The sequence below is a fragment of the Sus scrofa genome, chromosome 10 (assembly GCF_000003025.6).
Source record: "Sus scrofa isolate TJ Tabasco breed Duroc chromosome 10, Sscrofa11.1, whole genome shotgun sequence".
Taxonomy (NCBI): Eukaryota; Metazoa; Chordata; class Mammalia; order Artiodactyla; family Suidae; genus Sus; species Sus scrofa.
Genome location: NC_010452.4, coordinates 51,654,782 through 51,679,812, shown reverse-complemented (window position 1 = coordinate 51,679,812; position 25,031 = coordinate 51,654,782). Strand labels below are relative to the sequence as shown.

At 41.5% G+C, this 25,031-nt stretch overlaps 1 long non-coding RNA gene across 2 annotated transcripts in view; it reads left to right on the top strand.

The window, feature by feature from the left end:
- LOC102166060 overlaps positions 2,623–25,031 on the top strand; it is a 30,022-nt gene continuing 7,613 nt past the window's right edge. The window contains exons 1-3 of one of the 2 annotated variants that reach the window (XR_002336377.1): positions 2,623–2,848; positions 7,636–7,711; positions 7,825–9,888. This is a non-coding gene — a long non-coding RNA (uncharacterized LOC102166060). Of the gene's footprint in view, positions 2,849–7,635; positions 7,712–7,824; positions 9,889–25,031 lie in introns of those variants that run through there. The other variant, XR_002336378.1, reaches the window with a different exon arrangement.

The window sequence follows — 25,031 nt, the reverse complement described above, 5'->3', positions numbered from 1 at the left end:
CAAACCACCAAGTCAGGCTTTCCTGGGCAGTCAGCTCAGCTCTCATTAACATACTGTCGCTCCAATGTCAGGCAACCTTCATTGTCCTTCACCTTGAAACTCTATTTTGGAAACATGGCAGAAGAAAAATTCAAATGTAGCAATTTTGAGAACTAGCAGAAAATGCCCGCCATAGGAGAATACATTAGCATGAAACCCAGGCTGTTATGGTTACGAACAGTGTAATGTAGACTGAGAGGTGTTATGTATGTGTAACACAGGTTATGCTAGCATCAAGCATGTAACCAATGTGCTGATCAGGAGCACACCGTCCAGGGATGGTCCAGCCACCGTTGCTTAAATCAGGAAGCCCATGGGGCAGAAGGGAGTATTCCAAGCTCTGCTGTTAATGGTCCTAGACCAACAAGCCACACTGTGCCAGTTCATGTACTGAATGTCAGCTGTGGCTTTTTATTGGGTTGACTTATATGGTAGAAATAGGCTTGAACTGGTGAATTTAAAGATCTTCAAGATATGTCCGTCAGCTAAAATAGTTCAGAAGTCCTCCCACCCTTGCAGGGACAGTATGCAAGAACCTCACATAGGCTGTAACTTAAACCCTGAGGGATGGGGCTTGAGTCCCTAATGGCTTTCCATCCAGCCTTTGCTTTGTAGTTGCCTGATGCCTACTAAAAGAACCTAGAAACTTGCTTCTGGAAAGTTATCACATCTACTTCAAGGAACCAACCATACCTGGCAGTAAGCAGAGTACCTGAAAGAACAGAAAGGCAGAACTTTGTAGACCTCATCAGACAGGTTGCATATGAGTTTATTTAAAATAAATGTCCAGGAGTTCCCATCGTGGCGCAGTGGTTAACAAATCCGACTAGGAACCATGAGGAACCATTTTTCTTCTGCGATCCCTGCCCTTGCTCAGTGGGTTAAGGATCTGGCGTTGCCGTGAGCTGTGCTATAGGTCACAGACGCGGCTCGAATCCCGAGTTGCTGTGCCTCTGGAGTAGGCCGGCGGCTACAGCTATGATTAGACCCCTAGCCTGGGAACCTCCATATGCCGAGAGAGCAGCCCAAGAAATCACAAAAAGATAAAAAAAAAAAAAAAAAAAGTCCAAGGAGTTCCCTGGTGGTGCACTGGGTTTAAGACCTAGCATTGTCCCTGCTGTGAACTCAAGTTCTATCCCTGGGCCTAGAAACATCAGCATGCTGTGGGCATGGCCAAAAATAAATTAATAAAATAAAAATAAATGTCCAAGACTTGGCTTCATTATAAGCTGAGAGCAAGCTTGTGGGAAAATAGCTAACCATGACCTTCATCAAATTTCTTTAAAGGGTATAGTAGCTACCCAAAGAAACCTAAGAATTGCATGTGACCAAATTAGGTGAGTTTTCTGGGAAGCCAGAAGAAATCAAAAGCTTCCTTAATATGACTGATTTTAATATATAAAATCTCTATCTTATTGATCCTTGTATCCCCAGGGCAACCCATGTCATCCCACAGTAGGTATTGATTAGGTATCTATCAAGTGAATCAGTGACTAAGTATCTCCGAATAATTTCTTTCAAAAAGCCATTCCTGGAGTTCCTGTCATGGCTCAGTGGTTAACGAATCTAAGAACCATGAGGTTGCGGGTTCGATCCCTGGCCTTGCTCAGTGGGTTGAGGATCCAGCATTGCCGTGAGCTGTGGTGTAGGTCGTAGACGAGGCTCGGATCCTGAGTTGCTGTGGCTCTGGCGTAGGCCTGCAGCTACAGCTCTGATTAGACCCCTAGCCTGGGAACCTCCTCATGCTGCAGGAGCAGCCCTAGAAAAGGCAAAAAGAAAAAAAAAAAAAAAAAAAAAAGCCATTCCTGGAGTTCCTACTGTGGCATAACGGTAGTCTAATATGGAAAAATGAAATGTTTTATGTATCAAACTGGCTGGGCCATCATGCCCAAATACATGGTCAGATATTATTCTGGATATTTCTGTGGGAGTGTTTTTGGATGAGATTAACTTTTTTGTGGGGTGGGGGACAGGAAGGTAGCTTATTGGTGGATATAAGGAGGGATCAGCACCAAACCTCTCATGCATGCAGGGCCCACCCAATTGTCCAGGAGGCCACAATTAGGAATGTATTTGACCCCATTGCCATCCAGGATGAGCTACTTTTCTGCCACCATGATTTCAAATTCATCCACATTAAACATAGCAAATCCCCACTTCTTGGAGATGTGGATCCTCTGGCAGCCAAGGAACTTGAACTTGGCCCTGAATCGGGCCTCAATCACATGCTCCTTGTTCAGCAGCTTGGTCTGGATGGACATTACGACTTGGCCAGTGTGGACCCTGCCCACTGTGCCTCGAGGCTTTCCAAAGGTACCACACATACCTGCCTGGAGTCTAGGTTGGGGACAGCATTCCAATCATGAATGTCCACTGGAAAGGACTGTCTCTAAGGTCCATTAGTGCAACCCATACAGGAAATAGGCTGTGTATACTACCTAGGAGGCGGCTGTTTGCAACCATTGCACACAGGGCCCCCATGGGGGAAAGAGCACCATGGTTGGCTCAATTGGCTACAGAGAGATTAACATTTGAATCAGTGGATTTTGAGTAAAGCCTATTATCTTCTAGACTATTGGTGGACTTCACCCAATCAGTTAAAGGCCTGAATAGAACAAAAGGCTGTCTTCACCTGAGCAAGAAGGAATTTTGCAGCAGCTGACCTTCAGACCTGGAATGGGACATTGGCTCTTTCCTGAGTCTTCAGCCTGATGATCTTCAAATTAGAACCGTAGCATCAGCTCTCCTCTGGGCCTATAGCCTGCCTGTCTACTCTGCAGATTTGGGATTTGGCAGTCTCCAAAATCATGTGAGTCAATTTCCTAAAATAAATCTATCTATATAGTATATTATACATAATCATCCTATTGGTTCTATTTCTCTGAAGAACTCTAACACAGTGACCAATGAAAAATTAACAAATTAATCAGAGGATACCACTACAGTCTTTGCACCTCTTACTATCAGTCATTGTAAGTGTGATGGTAAATTGCATGTGTCAACTTGACTGCGCTAAGGGATGCCCAGATAGCTGGAAAAACATTCTTTCTGGGTGTGTCTCTGTGGGTACTCCAGAAGAGAGTAGCTTTTGAATGGGTAAACTGAGTAATGATCTCCCTCACCAGCATGAATGGGCATCATCCCATCTGCTGAGGAACAAAAAGTGGGTGAAGGACGAATTTGCTCTCTGCTTGAGCTTGGACATCCGTCTTCTCTTGGCCTCAGACATGGATGCTCTTCGTTCTCACACCTTTGGGCTTGGACCAAGACTCCTGGTTCTCAGGCCTCCAGATCTGGAATAGAGCTATATCACCAGCCTTCTTGGCCTCCAGTTTGCAGACAGTAGATTGTGGGACGTCTTAGCTGCCATAATCACATGAGCCAATCCCTTGTAATAAATCTTTCTATATATCCCTTATATCCTTTTGGTTCTGATTCTCTGGAGAACCCTGACTAATACCGTAAATACACTCAAAGGACAGAGAAAAAGAATGATTACAAGCCTAGTATTTACTGAATGCTACTGGTGCCAGGGATTTTTTCTAAGAACTTAATGCATGACTCATTTAGCTGATTACTCACAATTTAAAAAGGAGAAATGGAAGAGTTCCCTCATGGCTCAGGGGGCTAAGGATTTGGTGTTATCACTGCTGTGGCTCTGGTTATAGCCGTGGCACAAGTCTGACCCCTGGCCTGGGGACTTCTGTGTACTGCAGGCGCAGCTATAAAAAAAAAAAAAAAGATAAACAAATAAATTAAAAAAAAAGAAGAAATGGAGACACCAAGAGGTTGATTTACTTGCCCAAACTCACTCAGTTTGCAAGGGGTAAAACCGGGCTCTGAATACAGCTGGTCATGCTCCAGAGCCCACACACTTAATCATTATGCCCTGTTGCCTCACCAAACTGTCATGAGGAACAAATTATTTTAGTTCTTCCCATGATGTTAATTTTGGCAGTGGCCTAAGAAGTATCTCTAAGGCTGTCAGGCACATTATTAGCAACGTAATTCTGAATCTGTGTTGCTGGGGTTGCTGTAGTGGATCAAATACATTAACCCATTGCCTACCAGAGGCCAGGTTTTGGGGAGATGCACCATTGTGCAATATTAGTGAGAATCAGAAATTAAGCAAAAAGGGGCTACTAGTTTCTCACTAGGGGCTACAAGTTTCACGCCGAAGATGTATTTGCTTAATTCCTAGGAAATGTTCTTAACCTCTTCCTCAGACCTTATATAGCCTTGCATACAATTGTAACAGAGTTTGAAATCTGCTTTCTACCTCTATAGCCAAGAAAGGTGGGGGAGATGGGCTGTTAAAGATGATAAAGACATTGATAGAAATGAAAGGGGATAGCTGGCGCAAAAAGACTGTAAAAAATCTGTGATAAAAATTCAAATCAGGAGCTCCCGTCATGGCGCGGTGGTTAACAAAGCCGACTAGGAACCATGAGGTTCTGGGTTTGATCCCTGGCCTTGCTCGGTGGGTTAAGGATCCGGCGTTACTGTGAGCTGTGGTGTAGGTTGCAGACGTGGCTCGGATCCTGCCTTGCTCTGGCTCTGGCGTAGGCTGGCAGCTACAGCTCCAATTAGACCCCTAGCCTGGGAACTTCCATATGCCTCAGGAGTGGCCCAAGAAATGGCAAAAAGACCAAAAAAAAAAAAAAAAAAAAAAAAAAAATCAAATCACATGAGACTTAGGCCATAGTGAGGAACAAAGGCCCTGAGGACATCACTGTAAAATAACCAAGGTTTGTAATAATGACCATGAGTCACTGATTGTGTTTAATGCAACTATTTTAACACACTCTCTTTAAAAGGCAGGTGTATGTATAAAACAGTTTTTAAAAATTGTCTCAATTCTAAAAGTTATTCTAGCTTGATTCATTCTCTGAGATGATTTTCTGTAGCTGAGATTTTATTTTATTCCTTAAATGACAGGCAGCATCTCTTTGTCATTTACATGGGGTTGCTTTGCGGTGTTGTGATGTCAGAGTTTTCAGAGCTGAAGGGACCTTAGAGATGATATACTTCAGTCCACTCATTCAAGGACATATAGGTATTAAGGCCACAGCTCTACCTAGGATTTCTTTATCCTTTGGTCCATCATAATGTATTTGTCACATTCGGCTATGTTATGCTGCAGGACCTAACAATCCCAAATCTCAGTAACTCAACACAAAAAACGTTAATTTCTTACTCACACTCCAAGTCCCACAGAATTGGCAGGAAGTTCTGCTCCACACAGCTACTGAGGGATCCAGCTGATAGAAGCTCTGTCTCTCTGGGTCTACCTAGGACACAAGTCCTTTAGATTCACTTAACCAAAAAAAAAGGAAAGAGAAAATACCAGGCACCAGTAATTAAGTATCCTGGCCCTTCCCACCCACTCCATTGATTAGAGCAGTCACAGGGCTCTCCACCAGTTGCAAAGCACCTGGAGAGTCTCTTCTTCCAAGGACTCAGAAAGTGGAGGGGAGTTAGCAATATCCATCAGGCTGCCTTCCGTCTCATCACCCTTCTTAAACAACTTTGCAAACAGCAAGAAAGTGATGGAGGGAGTTCCCGTCATGGCGCAGTGGTTAAGGAATCCGACTAGGAACCATGAGGTTGTGCGTTCGATCCCTGCCCTTGCTCAGTGGGTTAACGATCCAGCGTTGCCATGAGCTGTGGTGTAGGTCACAGACGCGGCTCGGATCCCATGTCGCTGTGGCTCTGGCGTAGGCTGGCAGCTACAGCTCCGATTAGACCCCTAGCCTAGGAACTTCCCATATGCCGAGGGAGCAGCCCAAAAAATGGCAAAAAGACAAAAAAAAAAAAAAAAAAAAAAAAAGAAAGAAAAAGAAAGTGATGGAGATGATAACAATGATGAGGATGATGGTGACGGTGATGACGGTGGTAATGCCACCTGATGTTTGCACAGGACCTTAAGGTCCATAACAGGCTTCTCTCATTTACACTATTAATGCAACCTTGTGCAAAACAGTCCTTTTTTCCTATGAGAAAATTAAGTTCCCAAGAAAGTTCAGTTGAATAGGTTGGCTTAGGATCACATAAGTGAGTATCTAGGAGATGAAATACTGAATTTTAGTCACAGCTGAAAGAGGACCAGAGGAAAAAAGTGGGATAGGAATTTAATCCAGTAACAGACCAGCATGAGGATCCCCGTCCCAGAATTCACTGCGAAGGAGCTTTGAAGCATAAGCGTTAATAAAAGTAAAGAAAATAGTGGCACCCGTTTCTAGTTATGACTCTTTTCCTTATAACCACATGTACCCTTTTATTTTACAACAAAAGATGCCTGGCCTGTAAGCACAGACACTTAATATTTATTATATTAATGCAAACCAAAGTAAAAACCACATGTTCCTAAGAGGCTGTATTAGGTGTTAGGTAATAACACTGTTAGATTGGAAATAGCCCATCTGGGCCAGAAATTTAAGGCATCAACACGTTGAATCTAGATGTGACAAAACAAAATACAGCTGTGAAATAAATTGATCTGCTTGAACTATGGGAGAACTTAAGGCAGCCTGATGAGAATGGCAGATCCAGTCACACAGTAAGTATTTAGCATCGAGTTAGGCATAGGACAGAATACAGAGGAGAGGTTTGGTCTTCTGAAAACTTATACATTGAGGGAGAAGACAAAATACAGGTAAAACAATGCACATTCTTACTAAACAGTCTATAAAAAGTGCCGTCTCATACAATGAAAATTCCATAGAGTTCCCATTGTGGCTCAGGTAACAAACCTGACTAGTATCCATGAGGATGCAGTTTCAATCTCTGACCTTGCTCAGTGGGTTAAGGATCTGGCGGCACCTGGAGCTGTGATGTAGGTTGCAGACGCAGCTGGGATCTGGGGTTGCTGTTTCTGTTGTGTAGGCCAGTAGCTTGCAGCTCTGATTTGACCCCTAGCCCGGAACTTCCCATGTGCCGCAGGTATGGCCCTGAAAAAAACAAAAAAGAAAACTCCAGGAGTTACCATCATGGCTCAGTGGTTAACGAACCCGACTAGTATCCATGAGCGCTTGGGTTAAGGATCCCTGCGTGGCCGTGAGCTGTGGTGTAGGTTGCAGAAGTGGCTCAGATCCAGCGTTGCTGTGGCTCTGGCGTAGGCTGACGGCTTCAGCTCCGATTCAACCCCTAGCCTAGGAGCCTCCATATGCCGGGGGTGCGGTCCTAAAAAGTAAAGAAAAAAAGAAAACTCCACATGTGAAGAAACTGAAAGAGGAGTTCCCTGGTGGCTCAGCCACTTACTGCTGTGGCTCAGGTCACTGCTGTGACTTGGGTTCAGTTCCTCAGTTCCTGGCCTGGGAACTTCCACATGCCTGTTGGGGGGAAAAAAAAAAAAAAAAAAAAAAACAAGGGGAGAAAAAGAGGAAGATAACTAAAGGTAGGAAGGGTCAGTGATCTAGACCCAGGATTGGAAGCTGAATACAGTCTGCGTAGGTGAAGAGGACAAGAGAATCAGTTCTGAAAACAGAATGAACAAAGCCTCCAGGTACATCGTGTTCCTGGGAAAGTGCCTGGCCCCGGCTGTGGCATGCCAGCTTGCGTTATTCTTAGTTGTGTATGTGTATCTCTGTCCCACAGATTATGATCGTCTCGAGGAAACGGCCTTATTTACCTTCGTCTAAGTGGAGCAGGTGTTGCACATGGCACATAAAAGGTACTCAAAACTCTTTCACGAATACTGCTTACATTTTTTTGCTTAGAGTAATAGGGAAAAGATTCACGTGGATTCCACAAACTTTTCTTAATCTATTATTATTTCATTTTAAGATGGAAGATAACATCCCTTAATGTTCTTCTGCCTCGGTTACTATGAAAAATTCAGAGTATAATAGCAGGACTAATGCCAAGCTGCATTGTACTGCCTGCAAAGCACTCAAGGAAAACACGAACATGCTTCTTTGTTACTTCTTGAGATATTATTAACCAGGGAGAAAGTTTGAACTAAATATGAACTATTGTCAAGCCAAGAGAGGATTCCCTCATTCAGAGCGTATCTCCTTGAATAATTCACTCGGCAAAGTCCCTTTTACTGCAACAAGCCTAGACTAGAGTTTCTTAGGGTGTCTTAATGGATTTTAATTGTACCCCTCCCTATCTTGATATCAACACTGTGTTATTGATTATTCTATTTTGATCGCTTTTATTATTTCTTCCAACCCAAAAGCTTGAAACAATTCGTACCTTTGGTTTTTGTTTTCATTGTCTTCTCTATGGATAAACTAATGAACCCAGTGTGTCCAACATCATGGGCTTAGCTTGTGATGCCTTCTCTCTGGCCACAGATTGTCCCTCTCACCCCCCCCCCCATATTGTGATTTATAATAAGAAATATATATATGTTGGTCTTCTCCTGTTTCTGGCATGGAATTCCTAAAACCCTTGGAATTTTCGGAAAGATAAGAGTGATAAAGATGTCTTTTGTTATTCATAACAAGTCCCTTTCCCACTTAGGAGAGTTAATGTTAATAAGTGACTTTTGGAAAACCCTAGGGGTGGGAGCTGCTTGAAATGGAACCAATCACCTGATTAAACTCAAATTAATGGATTAGAACTTTCAACCCCACCCATCAGCTTGTCCAGGGAGGGGAGAGGGTTTGGAGGTTAAGTCAGTCACCAATGAGCAGTGATTTAATTCATCATGCCTATGTAATGAAGCCTCTATAGATACCCAATAAAGAAAGCTTTGGAGGTGTTCCTGCTGTGGTGCAGTGGGTTAAGGGTCTGGCATTGCTGCAGCAGTATAGGTTGCAGCTGCAGCTCAGATTCGACCCCTGACCCTGCAACTTCCATACGCGACGTGTGTGGCTGAAAAAGAAAAAAAGAGAAAGGTTTGGAGAGCTTCTGGATTGTCAGTACTTGGAGCTGCTGGGAAGCTGGTGCACCTGAAGGAGCCCTTTTCTTCACACTTTCTCTCAAGCATCTCTTCCACCTGTAATCAACCAGCAATCTCATAAGTACACCCGTTTTCCTGACTTCTGTGAGCTGCTCTAGCAAATGCATTGGATTGAGGAGCGATTTATAGCTGGTCATTCCACAGCATAAGTGACCACCTGGGCCTGCAGTTGGCCTCTGAAGGGGGAGGACAGGGGCGGTCTTGAGGGACTAAACCCTTAACTTGTGAGGCTTGCTGTCGTCTCCAGGTAGGTCCTGTCAGAATTAAGCTCAATTGTAGGAGGCCCAGCTGGTGTGCTGCAGGATGGCTTGACGTGTAGAAAACCCAGACATCTGGTGTCAGAAGTGCGGTAGTGTTGTAGTGGAGCCTTGAGAGAAGAGGAGACACCAGAATGGGTTTTCCATTTAGACTCCGTAACCCCCATCGCTAAAATGCACCTGTGCTGTCATCGGGCTGAAGTGCTTGGTTAGTTGAGGGGTTGAAGTGCACCTAACTGAATTCTCCCATCCAAAGTAAGACTTCCCTTTCTGGCAAAAGGGCCATTAGCCTTTAATTCGTTGGGGACAGCAATCAGCAAGGTTCTAAGGCTCACTTTCTCCTCTTATAAAGAGAAGATGATGATTAATGGGAATAATTATGAAGACTAGGCACCACCACATAAAAGCGAGACATGAAATTATTTGTCCCCTATGATTACAACCATTTAAGAATGCCTGCAGTTCTAATGGCCAAGAATGAAAGGGAAAACAAAAAAGGAAAAACGATTATGTTTTACGGAGGTGGGATTATGAATGAACTTAATCTTCCCTCTAAATTTTCTCTGAACATTGTTTTAAAAATAAACAGATGTTTATTTATAAATGAACAGATGTTCAAACCCCTCTAAGACTTCAGCACTCTGACTTTCCTTTTATGTCCAAATAAAACGGCTTAATTATATATCCACGTATTTTCCTATTTTTTTTTTTAAATCCCCCTCATGGATGGGGGTGGGGGAGGAGACTTGGTCCCTTTCCATTTGCCCATGTGCTTGGGGCTAAAGTTAAGTGCGTTTTCAGCACAGTTCCATTACTCAAGGCTATTCCCTCTTTTTTTTTTTTTTTTTTTTTTAGGGCCGCACTCATGGCGTAGGAAGTTCCCAGGCTAGGGGTCGAATTGGAACCACAGCCACAGCAACACCAGATCCAAGCCACATCTGCAACCTATTCCACAGCTCAAAGCAATGCTGGATCCTTAACCTACTGAGCGAGGCCAGGGATCAAACCAGCATCCTCAAGGATACTAGTCGGATTCATTTCCACTGAGCCACCACGGGAACTCCTATTCACTCATTCTTACCTTGCGACTCTTTGAAGAAAAGGAGGGGGTTACAGAACAGCACAAAGCACAAAACAACTTGAACTGGGATATTGACTCCATTTTCACCCCACCATACATAACTTCCTCCAGAAATTTTTCTCTTCCATCATTTGATCCATCTTCCATATAGATTAAATGACCCTATAAATATACTCTTGTCTGAGCTCTTCTTCTTAGCATTTAAGGCAGTTTTAATTTTGTTCTTATGGGTGTGGTTACTTGGATTAATAGCGCTCTGTCCCACTGTGTTATAAGCTCCGTGAAGGCAGGGTTCATTTTTGCTTTTGTTCACCACGGTATTCCTAGCACCTAGCATAGCATCTGGCCTGTGATAAACATTCAATACATATTTGCTGAGTAAATGAGCAATGATTGGTAGCATTTATTGAACACATGCAATTTCATAGGCATTGTACTCATGTGCAGCAAATGGTCCAGACATTTTCTCAGTGCTTTCTAACATTTTATTTAACACTCGTAAAAACTTTGTGAGAAGTGTATTGTTATTTGTCCCGTTACATTAATGACCAAAACCCAAACAAAACCTGAGACACAGAGAGGTTATGTAATTGCCCGAGGTCACACAGCTTGTAAATGGAAGAACTGGTATTCAATCAGTCTGTGTCCTGAGCCCATGATCCTAACGGGTATGCAAGCTATTTAAATAGATGAATCAATGAATAGAGAGGCAGAACTACTTATTCCCTAAAAAGTTTATTGTTCATCTGTTTTTCTGGGCCTTTGGAACAAGGTAGAGATGAAATAATTCCTTTCTCTCATGTAGCTTATGTTCGTGTGTATATGCACACATGTGTGCCCACACACGAAATAAACAATCATCAGAGGAATGTATACCAAGTCAGGCAGTGATAAGTGCTGTGGCAAAGAAGAAAGCAGGAGAGGGAAATGCAAAATAAAGGCAAGTTTCTGCCAGCGTTGTCAAGGAAGGTTTTTTTAGAGGAGCAATTTCCAACAGCTGAGGATTAGGTCAAAGAGAAGATATAGAAATGATTGAGAAATAAATAATTCAATTAAAAGGATACAAGCAGATAAAATTAAAAGCAAGAATTTATTAAAGCTTCTTAACAAGCCCAGGGCTGGAGAAAGCAGCCAAATATCCTGGGAGGTCATTTGACACAGCATAGTGGTGGTGGTTCTAAATTCCAGGGGAACGGAGATAAGTCAGCCCAGAAGTACCCCTGTTCTGTCTTCGGCTGGTTTGCTGCTGCCTGGTCCTGGGCAGTCTCCAGGTGGGGAGCAGCACTAACCAAAGTATGTCACATCACCATCTAAATGCACCTCTGAGTCACTAAACAAAATAAAAATCAAATATAATCCATGCATCCCCTGATCAGCCCCCATGCCTACTTTCCTGTGACTTTGCAAGGGATATCTGCTTTTTTTAGTGTCTGAGCAGGTGCTTTGCCTGAAAGAGTCATGCATTTCCCTCAGGTGTTTCATTGATGCGCAGGTGGCAGGTTAAGCACTTAGACCATGTGACTCAATGTTGTCTGAGAGGAAAGTTTGGGGAACATGATACCTAACCCGCCCTTGTGTTACCAAATCTTTGTGAGAAAATGGACTCAGAGAGATCCACAGAACAAGATGTTGGTGAAAGCGATTAGGTGTGTTAATTCCTAAAGCAAAGGAGTTCTGTTTAAAGGGAGACCAACAAAAACATGTAGGTGTTGAGTGGCCTCTACTATCACTAGAATTTCTAGAGTTTCTAAATCAGGATGAGGTTTGACTCTCTTTACTATCAATTCTCTCCATGCCTGGCCTTCCCCACCCTCTTTCTTTTCTCTTTCTTTCTTTCTTTCTTTCTTTCTTCCTCTTCTTTTTCTTTCCTTTTTATAATTTATTCAGTAGCAGTAGACAAAACAGCAAAGCCACATCCAGAACAGCTGGTTAACTGATACACCTTGAGGTTTTTGAAAACCAAAGAACTGAACATTTCCTTTGTGCCAAAGGAGAGGAAGTGGATATTGCTAAGACACTGCACTTTAATAAGAAGTCCATTTAGTCAGAATGATTTCCTGACCCAGGAGGTAAATTACCTGTTCTGTCTTTCCCCTATCGATCTGCCCAAAGGCCATTAAAATATAGGTTATAGCTCAGAAAACTGGATGCAGAAATAAAAGTTTGCTAAACTGACATTGAATTAGCAATGCCACAGAAATGTCCCTAACCACTACCTCTGAGAAGGCATTGCCATCTGTTTTCCTGTCTTTTCGGTGATAACTACCCCTAGCTCTTGTGGTGTTTGGATAAACTCCCAGATGTTGCTGTTGGTTTGTTGAAAGTTAGTTCTTAAACTCGGGTTTGACTGGAGGAGAGGGAAATGTTCAAGACTTCCTTTTCCTCAGGCTGAATTTGGTACCTGTATCACTTAGACTTTCAGCAGCAGGCACCTGAATATCCCAACTCAAGAAGTGAAAACATCACCATTCAAAACAATAAGTCAATGTATTGGTTCACAAACTTGGGATATGAGAGATAAGATAAAAGAGTTTCTCCCAATGCTTAGCTCAATCCGTAGCTCCAACTCTAGGTTTTTGCAATTCTCTATGCTCATTCTCTGGTCCAGAACACGACGGCTGCAACCAGTCCAGCCCCAATGATGTCAACATGCAGAGGAACATCTTAGACAGTGCTGTGTGTCAACTGTATCTCAATATAACTGGAAGGGAAAAAAAGCACATAACATGTGCGGGGTGGGGGGTCATGTGCAAGAGTTCTCTCGAAAGAGCACAGTAAACCCATAAAAAGAGGGGGAAGTTTTGCAAATCATATATCTGATCAAGGTCTGGTTTCCAGAGTACATAAAGAACTCTTACAACTCAACAATTAAAAGGCAAATAACACAATTTAAAAATGGAAAATGGGAGTTCCCTTGCAGCACAATGGATTAAGGATCAGGGGTTGTCACAGAAGCTGGAATCCCTGCTGTGGCACAGGTTGAATCCCTGGCCCAGGAACTTCTACATACTGAGGACATGGCCAAAAACATGTAAATATTTGTTAAAATTTAAATAAATAAATAAAAATGGAAGATGGATTTGAATAGACATTTCTAGAAAGAATATATACAAATGGCCAAAAAGAACATAAAACGATGCTCAATCCTATTAGTCATTAGAGCAATACAAATGAAAACCATAAGAAGATACTGCTTTATACATACTGGAAGTGTTATATCCAAAAAAAATATACAAAATAAATGTTAGGATGTGGAGAAATTGGAACCCTTGTATATTGCTGGTGGGTATGTGAAATAGTACAGTCACTTTGGAAAATGAATCTAGCATTTCCTCAAATAGTTAAGTATAAATTTACCATTTGACCCAGTAATTCCACTCCCAGTTATCTTCCCAAGAGAATTAAAAATATATATATGCACAAAAACATGTGCACAAATGTTCATTCCAGCAGTCATAACATTCATAATAACCAAAAAGTGAAAACTCAAATATCTGCCAGTTAATGAATGGATAAACAAAATGTGATATACTCACATAAAGGAATATTCTTCCACCATGAAAAGAAAGCAAATGTTGTTACATGTTGCAACCTGGGTGAGCCTTGAGCATATTGTGCTAAATGAAAGAAGCCAGGTACAAAAAGCCACATATTGGATGATTCTGTTTACATGAAGTTTCCAAAATAGTTTACACAGTAGATTAATTGTTGGCAGAGGCTGCCGGGAAAAGAGAAAGCTAGTACTTACAAGGTTTCTTTGCGGGTGGTGGGGGGGGTGATGACAATATTCTGGAATTAGGGGTGATGTTTGCATGACTTTGTGAGAACACCAAAACCACTGAATTATACACTTTAGAAGGGAAGATATTTTGGGGTGCAAATTATATCTCAACAACAGCAACAAAAAAGAAACATGAACACTTCTTTGCCACAAGTTCTCAGAAAACCTCTCCTACCAATGCTGTGAACTACAGCACATAAACGGACCAATGTCCTCGCGTTCCTGCTGTGGTGTAAAGGGATGGGTGGTGTCTTGGGAGCCCTGAGACGCTAGGTCAATCCCCGGCCTGACACAGTGAGTTAGGGATCCAGCGTTGCTGCAGCTGAGGCTTGAGTCATAACTGTGGCTTGCTCAGATCTGATCCCTGGCCTAGGAACTCCATGTGCCGCAGGGTGGCCAAAGAAAAAAAAAAAAAAAAAAAAAAAGAACGAGTCTCCTGGAGGATGTCCTGTGTCTAGTGAGAGGCAGGTAGGTCCTGAGTGATTTAGATTCCTCCACTCCTGTCCCCTGAAGCTGAGATCAACCCTCCAACCTTATGACTGCTACAAAAAGAAGGAGGTGCTGAGGACGTGGGGTGAACACGAAACTTATGTTCTTGTGCTTCTTTTCTCCCAGCATCTCACATCCTGGGCATGTTTTTATACCTGCCCTTATTCTAATATAATGTATTATAATTGTCTCTTTGCTGTCTCCCCTGCTAAATTGTGAGCTCCTTGAATGCAAAGGCTTCGGAGTATCCCCCACAGCTAGTACAGCATTTAGCCGTGGAAGGTAATCGGGAAATGCTGTGGAATACATGGCTGATGACACTTGGAAATATCTCGTATTCTGGCTGATATACCAATATTCCCCACATCAGCAATTCCTTGTTGGTATAAAGTCGTGCCTTCTGATACGCCCTTAATTAATGTATTCCCCCCAAGAGGATAACTATTGACTCACTCAAAGCTTTGTGTGAGTTTGTTTTATCAGCTCCTTTCTGACTCAGGGAAGAGAACGAGCCTGGGCTTCCCAGAAGCAGAAAAACATGAAGAGGAACTTGTACCCCTGATCTTTTAGTTTGGAACCAGCTCATATGACAAGATCATGGCCTTTTAGTTTTTTCCTGTGTGTGTGTTTAAAATAAGAATTTCCAGTTGTTAAAGAAATACCGATGCTTTCTCCAACTTGGTACCTCTCTCTCTCTCTCTCTCACACACACACACACACACACACACACACACTCAGAGTCACATCCTCAGAGACCACTCTCTCCAATCTCTGAAATGGGAAAGATGCATTGGCTACCTTGAAGCAAAGATAAAGGGGAAGTCAGGTTTTAGTAATTTAAAGCAGTTCTTTGAGATGGTAAATAAGCACGGACAAAGGGGAAAGGATAGAGATAATTTATCTTTTATTTGAATCCCAGGGGCCTCTGATGAGGAGTTTTTGATAAGATCTTTAAGGATCCTTTCAGCTCTAAAGCCTTATAGTGGTGGGATTCATCACAGAATAGTTCCTTTGGGAAACATTTAAAGAGAAGCCATAGAAAGTAATCTACAGCTTCAGCTTCTTAGCTAAAAACTTTAATAGAGTTATAATTAATTTGGAAGAGCAACTATACCATGAGCTCTGAAGTGTGTGGATACAGTAAACTCACTAAGTAGAGAATTAACAAATCAATGAAGGGAGGAAAATTCAAGGCCACATTTGTAGGCAGAGAAGTGACCCAGGACCTGTATTAAGGACAAGGGACAAGTAATGCAATTAGAGAAAATAATTCAATCTAAGTCTATAAATTGACAAATTTTGAGCTATCAGATACAAATCCTTGGAAAATGATTAAGCATTATCCTTGATATGAAAACTGTGTTCTATAGAAATAATACAGAAAATTGGATGTTTACGTCTATATTACTTATAACATTGAAAAACTGGAATCCTAATTGTTTTTCAAATGAAATTGCTTTGGTGTTTCCTTTTGGTGAAGCAGATTAAGGATCTGGTGTTGTCAACTGCAGTGGCTCAGGTCACTAGTGTAGCTCAGGTTGGCCTTGGGAACTTCCACATGCCATGGATGCAGCCAAAAAATAATAATAATAATTTTAAAAAATGAAAAGAAATTGCTTTAATAAGTTATTGTATATGTACTCATGACATAATATGTAGGTGAGACAATATATTTATCTGGAGGTGCTCTGGGAACTTGAATTGCATTATACATGAAATATATGGCTTGTGAATCCATGATGTTAGTCCAAGCAGCAAGTATTATTAAAAATAATAATAATAACAATTTAAAACATGTCCAGTGACTCAAGAAGGTTTTAGTGGATTGTCTGGGACCAGTTATGGCAATGCTAGGGAACTCTTTTGGGACACAGAAGAAGGTCTCTTGAAGAACCTCATGGGGGATGGAGGACAAGGTGGGAAAAGCTGGAAGAAGTTCCCTGGTTGCTTATGTCTCTTTGAGACACATTCCTGAACTCCACGAGGAAACAAAGCAGAGGGTTCAGGGCTGAACCCCTCAGAACCAGTGCCTTCTTTTAGAATTCCAGCCCTGAGATTTTCCAAACACATTTGAGGAGATATGATTAAATGGACAACAACCCAGTTTTAAGAGGATAGACTGGGCGTTCTCGTCATGGCGCAGTGGAAACGAATCCAACTAGGAACCATGAGGTTTCGGGTTTGACCCCTGGCCTCGCTCAGTGGGTTAAGGATCTGGTGTTGCCATGAGCTGTGGTGTAAGTCGCAGATGCAGCTCAGATCTGGTGTTGCTGTGGCTGTGGCTGTGGTGTAGGCTGGCAGTTGTAGCTCCCATTAGACCCCTAGCCTGGGAAACCTCCATATGCTGCGTGTGCCCTAAAAAAAAAAAAAAAAACTTTCCGCAAGGGGCCTTCCAAGTTGAGTCACTTCTGAGTGTATCCAAAAGCCTCAGAAGTTCAGACAAAAGCCAATCACGTCCACAGAGAACAAAGCTCAAAAGTAAAGGGAAGGGAGTTCCCATTGTGGCTCAGGGGAAATGAATCCAATTAGGAACCATAAGGTTTCGGGTTTGATCCCTGGCCTTGCTCAGTGGGTTAAAGATCTGGCGTTGCTGTGAGCTGTGGTGTAGGTCACAGACGTGGCTCGGATCTGGCATTGCTGTGGCTGTGGCGTAGGCCGGGGCTACAGCTCGGATTAGCCCTCCTAGCCTGGCAACCTCCATATGCAGTGGGCCTAAAAGGACCAAAGACAAAAAAAAAAAAAAAAAAAAAAAAAAAAGTAAAGGGAAGAATGGAAGGGCATTGAAGGGCCATTTCCACTTCCTCATAAACTCTCTGAATGAAATGTAATCTGTTCCAAGTGGTACCAGATTGATTGCATCTTGCTCTATCCTTGTCTTGGCTGTCAGTGCATTTTATTTGGGATTTAATTGTCCTTTTCTTTCTCATACCTTCTCCTCCTGATTGATTAATAATCAGTAAACATTCATTGAGGCATTTTTATATACAAAATAGTGTGTAAGATCCTCTGATAAAAATGCTATTGAATGAAACATAACAAAGGGATGTGCATTCCATTTGGGAATGTGTGACTCTTGAGCTGGTCTTAATCCACTGATGTCAAAAATGACCCGTGGGGAGATATGGTACTTGGTTGATCAACCTGTTCCCTGCATTGTGTCAATGCAATTCCCAAACCCTATGTACTCGAAAGCAGACCTTTCTGCGCAAAATTGTTATTGTTCTTCCTCAAATCTGATCTATGCCATATTACATAACAAATTGTTGACTAAAGATGTATCCATGGCACAAACCTTGATTTTAGCGAGAAAGTACATCATAATTACTAGGTTTCTCTTTTGTGATTAATCAGAACTTTGAATTTGCCTTACACAAAACATAAAGGAATACTCCCATGCCATTGCAGAATGTTTCATCTCTCATTGTAAGTACGGGTTGCATGCTCTCTGAAATATTTTAACAGCCTCTGACTCTCCTAAATCATTTAATATCTGCAGGATAACAAAAGAATTTGAATAGTGTTTCAATAATAAATGCTTCAGAAGAAATCTGGTAATGTGAATATTATTACAAGGCCAAAAAAAAAAAATCCATAGACCATTTATTGAACGCATGTGAAGTGAGCACGCTGCAAACAGTTGCTCTGATTCATGCCTCAAGCCTGTTGGATCTCTCAAGATCCAACAAGTCATCTGGTGACTCAGGCAGCTGCAGAGCAGAAAACAAAATGCTCAGTCCAACCTGTATTTCTGAGCATTTACTGGGTGTAGCCCTTTATGATCCAGCTGAATCCCTTTTTTGCAAGACTTGCAACAATGAATTCAATCAATACAGGAAAACAAGTCTGTAGCATTCCAAAAGGATTCTCTAATCTAAATAAAAAAAAAAAAGTGCAAGTTACAACTAATCTGGCACGTCACAAATGAATTTAGGGAAGACTGTGATAGAACCAAGATGATAAAATGGCTCATGCTGGCAAATTGCCTTGAATTTGGTAAAATTTCATCCATTATTTACACTAGACAAAATCAGAACATAAAAATATTTTTAAATTGGGACAGTTTGGATTAATGGGATCAACTCAATAGACAATCTACTTAAATAAATTTCATGCACTGTTAAGGTTATTAAGAAAATTATAGGCTGTGACCGAGAGTCTGATATCTTTTTTTTTTTTTTTTGTCTTTTGTTGTTGTTGTTATTGCTGTTGTTGTTGTTGTTGCTATTTCTTGGGCCGCTCCCACGGCATATGGAGGTTCCCAGGCTAGGGGTTGAATCGGAGCTGTAGCCACCGGCCTACGCCAGAGCCACAGCAACGCGGGATCCGAGCCGCGTCTGCACCCTACACCACAGCTCACGGCAACGCCAGATTGTTAACCCACTGAGCAAGGGCAGGGACCGAACCCGCAACCTCATGGTTCCTAGTCGGATTCGTTAACCACTGCGCCACGACGGGAACTCCCGAGAGTCTGATATCTTAAACAATGGGATTCTTTTTTGTATTTATGCATTTTTGTAATTATGCCCTGAACTTTTATTTCACTTTTTCACCATTGGTTAATATCACATAGGCAAACACAGATGGGATTTCTGAAAACTCAGGAATGAAAAGAATTGTCAATCATGGGACATTGGCTCTACATTTTAATTTCTATAGTACTTATTTTCTCCCAGTTTTTATTGAGAGATGATCGACATAGATCTCTGTATAAATTTAAGGTATCCTGCATAATGTCTTGATATATATATATATATATATCAAAACACACATATTATGATTTAGTCCTTTTTTGTGTTTAATTTCTGTAGCACTTAATTTATCTTTGAAAGTTTTTGTATTTAAAACAAATAATTCTTTGCTGTACAGCAGAAATTGACAACAATGTAAATCACTATAATAGAAAAAATCAAAACCTTAACAAAATAAAGCAAATAATTATTGATTGACGATTATTAAATTGAGAATAAGAGCAGCTACAAGAAAATAATGACCACAAAAAGAAGTTCAGTTCTCTTATTTCAAACGCTGTATGTGGGGTTTGTTCAGTGCACTGTTTTTAAGCAATTCCATGCCTCCCCTGTAATTTTTATTTTGAAAACAAACAAAAAACCACAGAAAAGTTGAAAAAATAGTACAATGAACATGTATATTCTTTACCTAAATTCACCACTTTTTAATAGTTTGTCATTTGCCTCATTTATCTATCTATGCACATATTCATATAAGTATATATCTGAAATGTCTTGACTTGTTTTGTTAATTAACTTCTCTGTTCCATATTTAGCAAAAAAAAAAATTAGCTGGGTAGTCATACATATACACACATACACATGTGGTAGGAAAGAGAGGGAGGGAGAAGTGTTTAAAAATAAGTATATCTTAAAAAAAAAAAGAAGGGAGGGGATAAATTAGGGGGTTGGGATTGACATATACACGCTGCTATATATGTAATAGGTTAGCAAGGACCTGATGTATAGCACAAGGAAATCTACTCAATACTGTGCCGTAACCTATATGAAAAGAATCTAAAAAGAAACAGATATATATATATGTACAAGCGATTCACTTTGCTGTACACCTGACTACCTTTGTAAGTCAACTATACTCCAATAAAATTTATTTGTATAGAAGGGGAGTTCCCTTGTGGCTCAGTGGGTTAACGATCCAGCATTGTCACTACAGTGGCTTGGGTTACTACTGTGGTCTCGGTTTGATTCCTGGCCCAGGAGTTTTCTCATGCCATAGGCGTAGCCAAAAAATAGAATAAATAAGTAAAACCGAATCAATACTTCAAAAAAGAGTAAGGACATCTTTCCTATAACTGATCCCATCAATCATACTTAAGAAAATTAACATTAATTGTATAATACTTTTTAATATATAGTCCATATTTGAATTTCCTCAGTCGTTACAAAAATGTCTCATAGCTGGGCTTTTGTTTTCCCAATCTGGGTTCCAACCAAGATTTTTACATTGCAGTTGGTTATTCTTTTTCAGTTCTTAATTTAGAACAATTTCCTTGCCTTAAAAAAAAATATATTCTTCATCAATGCTTTCCTCCCCCAAGAATCTTGAACAAGATCCTAGATTTTGGATTTCTGTAGCTTTTTTCTTCATTATTACATTTATTTTATTTATTTATTTTTTTGTCTTTTTTTTTTTTTTTTTTTTTTGCCATTTCTTGGGCCGCTGCCGCGGCATATGGAGGTTCCCAGGCTAGGGGTTGAATCGGAGCTGTAGCCACCAGCCTACACCAGAGCCACAGCAACGTGGGATCTGAGCTGCATCTGCAACCTACACCACAGCTCACGGCAACGCCGCATCGTTAGCCCACTGAGCAAGGGCAGGGACCGAACCCACAACCTCATGGTTCCTAGTCGAATTCATTAACCACTGCGCCATGACGGGAACTCCTCATTATTACATTTAGATTAATCAAACTTAGCAGATATACTTATGTTGCTATCAAAGCAGTATTTATTTATTTTGGCTATACATGCAGCATGTGGAAGTTCCCTGGCCAGGGACTGAGCCTTTGCCACAACAGGGGCCTAAGCCACTGCAGTAACAATGCTGGATCCTTAACCCACTGAGTCACACAGGAATTCCTCAGGGCAGTGTTTAAAAACAAATCTTGACTTTTCTTTATTTGGTATCATGGCTTCCCCAAATTTCTGATGTATCAATAAACATCTGATTTAAGAAAAAGTATTTTGTATAATAACAAGTAGAATACATGTTTGTGCTGTTCTTGTGAGGCCAGAGGATGTGTCTTGCAGAATTTCATTTTATCCATTTTTTATTTTTTGTCTTTTTAAGGCTGTACCTGTGGCACATGGAGGTTCCCAGGCTAGGGGTTGAATCAGAGCCGTAGCTGCTGGCCTACACCACAGCCACGGCAATGCCAGATCCGAGCCTCATCTGCTTGGATAGAAGTTCCCGGGCCAGGGATCCAACTTGGGACACATCAGTGACCCAAGTCACTGCAGCGACAACACCAGGTCCTTAACCTGCTAAGCCACAGAGTGACTTCTGCATAGGAGTTTTTATGGCCTTTTGGGTAAAGTACTCCATTGTCAGGATATTTCATATTTCTTTTCATAGAAAAAATAAATTCTTTCTATTTGGTATTTTAGAGGCAATAGCTGTCCTGAAGTTGAAAGCTTTTCTCAGGTTTGGGCTCAGGCTCTTTGCCACAGACAGAATAAGCAACATCTTGTTAGCCTTTCTTATGGGTCTTGTTTCCCAAACCTTTAATCATTTTTATGGCTTTCCTTTAAACTCTCTCCAAGTTTTCTGTCTCCTTTTAGATACAAAGCCAAGAATTAAAGATAGTATTTGCAAGGATATGATTAGGACCAAATTTAAAGGACAATTACTGCACAGTTCTTACATTCTCTGCTCTAAGATTTGTTAATAATTTTCAAAAATTATCAGAGTTTTCCATCAAAAACAACCAAGATCCTAGGGAGTAGTCTTGAATGTTATATTGTCATGTTTTCAAATTCTTTTGACCATGATCCACTTTAGTGGGACAAAAGACCTCAAAAGTCACCTAGTCTCACACTTAATGAAAAAGTTATTCAAAACTGCAGAAACATCTTAGAAAGAAGTATAGAGATAATTCCTGTTTAAGCCACAAGGCATTCATGTCTTAAGATCTAGTTTTTGTGAAGTTATAGGCCCAAAAAGATCTAATGCAAATTTACACTACTGCTTACTCTGGAGTTCCCTTGTAGTGCAGAGGGCTAAGGCTCCAGCATTATCACTGCAGTGGCTTTGGTCGCTGCTGTGGCACAGGTTCAATCCCTGGCTCGAGAACTTCCACGTGCCTCAGGCTCTGCCAAAAAAGAAAAACCGAAAAACCCCCCAAAAAACAGAGACATGAAAACATGAAATAGGCAATCAAATTGAGCAGTAAAAAAAAAAATAAATAAATTACATTATTGAAACTCATCATTCATATTTAATGACTTTTCTGCACTTTAACACTGTAAATCAGATTTTCAGTGTACACATTAGGGGTTTCCCCCAACGAAAAGACAAATATATTCAATCTTAAGTCTACCTGAGTTTCATTTTCAGATTTCTTTTTAGGTCCCAGCCAAGGGAGCTGGGCTTTCTTTCCGTATCAACTCCCTGCCCTACTCAGCTTCTTATCACAGGGAATCATTCTTCTCCTTACATATTTCTTTTTTTTTTAGGGCCACACCCATGGCATATGGAGGTTCCCAGGCTAAGGGCTGAATCGGAGCTGCAGCTGCCAGCCTACACCACAGCAACGCCACAGCAACGCCAGATCCTTAACCCACTGGCGAGGCCAGGGATCAAACCACATCCTCATGGAGATTAGTTGGGTTCGTTAACCACTGAGGCATGAGAGGAATTCCTTTACTTCTCTTAATATCCCCTCCCCATCCTACTTCAGCCCCCAGGGGTCCCCTTTTCCCTGATTGAAAAACCTCTGGAAGAGGAGGAAGGAATTCTTCTTAAGGAAAGCTAAAGGAGTTTCTATAACAAAAAGCTGGGGATGGAGTGGGGTAGGGAGAAAGAAAAAGGAAGAAAGAAGGGAGGGAAGAACAGAGGGAAAGATGAAAGGAGGGAGGGAGGGAAGCCAGAGGTATGAACTTGGGTTTGGGAGGAAAGCTTTGTCTTTCTTTATTGGGGGGAATGTGTGGTTTGTGGGGCTATAAAGTTATGTGATGTGATAGAAAATTGTGGGAATGAGAAAAGAGGATTAAAGAATTACTGCTGGGAGTTCCCATCGTGGCTCAGTGGTTGACGAATCCAACTAAGAACCATGAGGTTGCGGGTTCGATCCCTGGCCTTGCTCAGTGGGTTGAGGATCCAGTGTTGCCGTGGGCTGTGGTGTAGGTTGCAGACATGGCTTGGATCCCGTGTTGCTGTGTCTGTGGCATAGGCCAGCAGCTGTAGCTCCGATTCGACCCCTAGTCTGGGAACCTCCATATGCCTTGGGCGTGGCCCTAGAAAAGGCAAGAAGACAAAAAAAAAAAAAAAGAATTAACTGCTGGAGACTTGGAAGCAACCTAAATGTCCACAGACAGGTGAATGGATGCAGATGAGGCAAAGATGAATGGATAAAGGAGATGTAGTACATATATACAATAGAATATCATTCAGCCATAAAAAAGAATGAAATTGTGACATTTGCAGCAACATGGATGGACCTAGAAATTATCATACCAAGTGAAGTAAGAGAGAGGAGGACAAGTATTATATGATATCACTTATATGTGGAATCTACAAAATCATGTAGGAGTTCCTGCTGTGGTACATGGGGATCAGCAGCATCTCTGGAGTGCTGGGTTGCTTTGATCCCCAGCCTGGCACAATGGCTAAGGATCCAACATTGCTACAGCTGTAGCATAGGCTGCAACTGTGGCTCAGATGTGATCCTTGGCCCAGGAACTCCATATGCTACGGGGTGGGCAAATTTTTTTTTTTTTTAATTTTAGAAATAAAAAATAGGGAGTTCCCATCGTGGCTTAGTGGTTAACAGACCCGACTAGAATCCATGAGGATACAGGTTTGATCCCTGGCCTCGCTCAGTGGGTTAAGGATCAGGTGAGCTGTGGTGTAGGTTGCAGACGTGGCTGAGATCCCGCATGGCTGTTGCTCTAGCGTAGGTGGGTGGCTATGGCTCCGATTGGACCCCTAGCTTGGGAACCTCCATATGCCACTAGTGTGGCCCTAAAAGACCAAAATAAATAAATAATAATAAAGTTAATTTATTTACAAAACAGAAACGTACTCAGAAACATAGAAGACAAATTTATGGCTACCAAAGGGGAAAAGGCAGGAATAAAGTATCGGAATAACAGATGCACACCACTACGTATAAAATACACAGGGATTTACTGCTCCACACTGGGAACTATATTCATATCTTGTAATAACCTATAATGGAAAAGAATCTGGAAAAATGTATGTATATAACTGAATCACTCTGCTGTACACCTGAAACTAGCACAACATTGTAAAGCTGCTAAACTTCACTATAAATAAATAAATAGTAATTACTGCTCGGGTTTCTGTACTGGACGGCCTTTACTGTTTCTGTACCTAAATTCATTTTATTTATTTTTATTTATTTATTTATTTTTAGGGCCGCTCCCTTGGCGTTTGGAGGTTCCCAGGCTTGGGGTCCAATCTGAGCTGTAGCTGCCAGCCTACACCACAGCCACAGCAATACCAGATCCTTAACCCACTGAGCGAGGCCAGGGATTGAACCCATGTCTTCATGGATGCTAGTTGGGTTTGTTAACAGTTGAGTCACGATGGGATCTCCCTGAACTCATTTTAAAAGGCAACGTTGGCTGTTAGAAGGATGCTTCTTTAAAAGTGGCTCTGGTGGAGTTCCCATCATGGTGCAGGGGAAACAAATCTGACTAGGAACCATGAGGTTGTGGGTTCGATTCCTGGCCTCGCTCAGTGGGTTAAGGATCTGGTGTT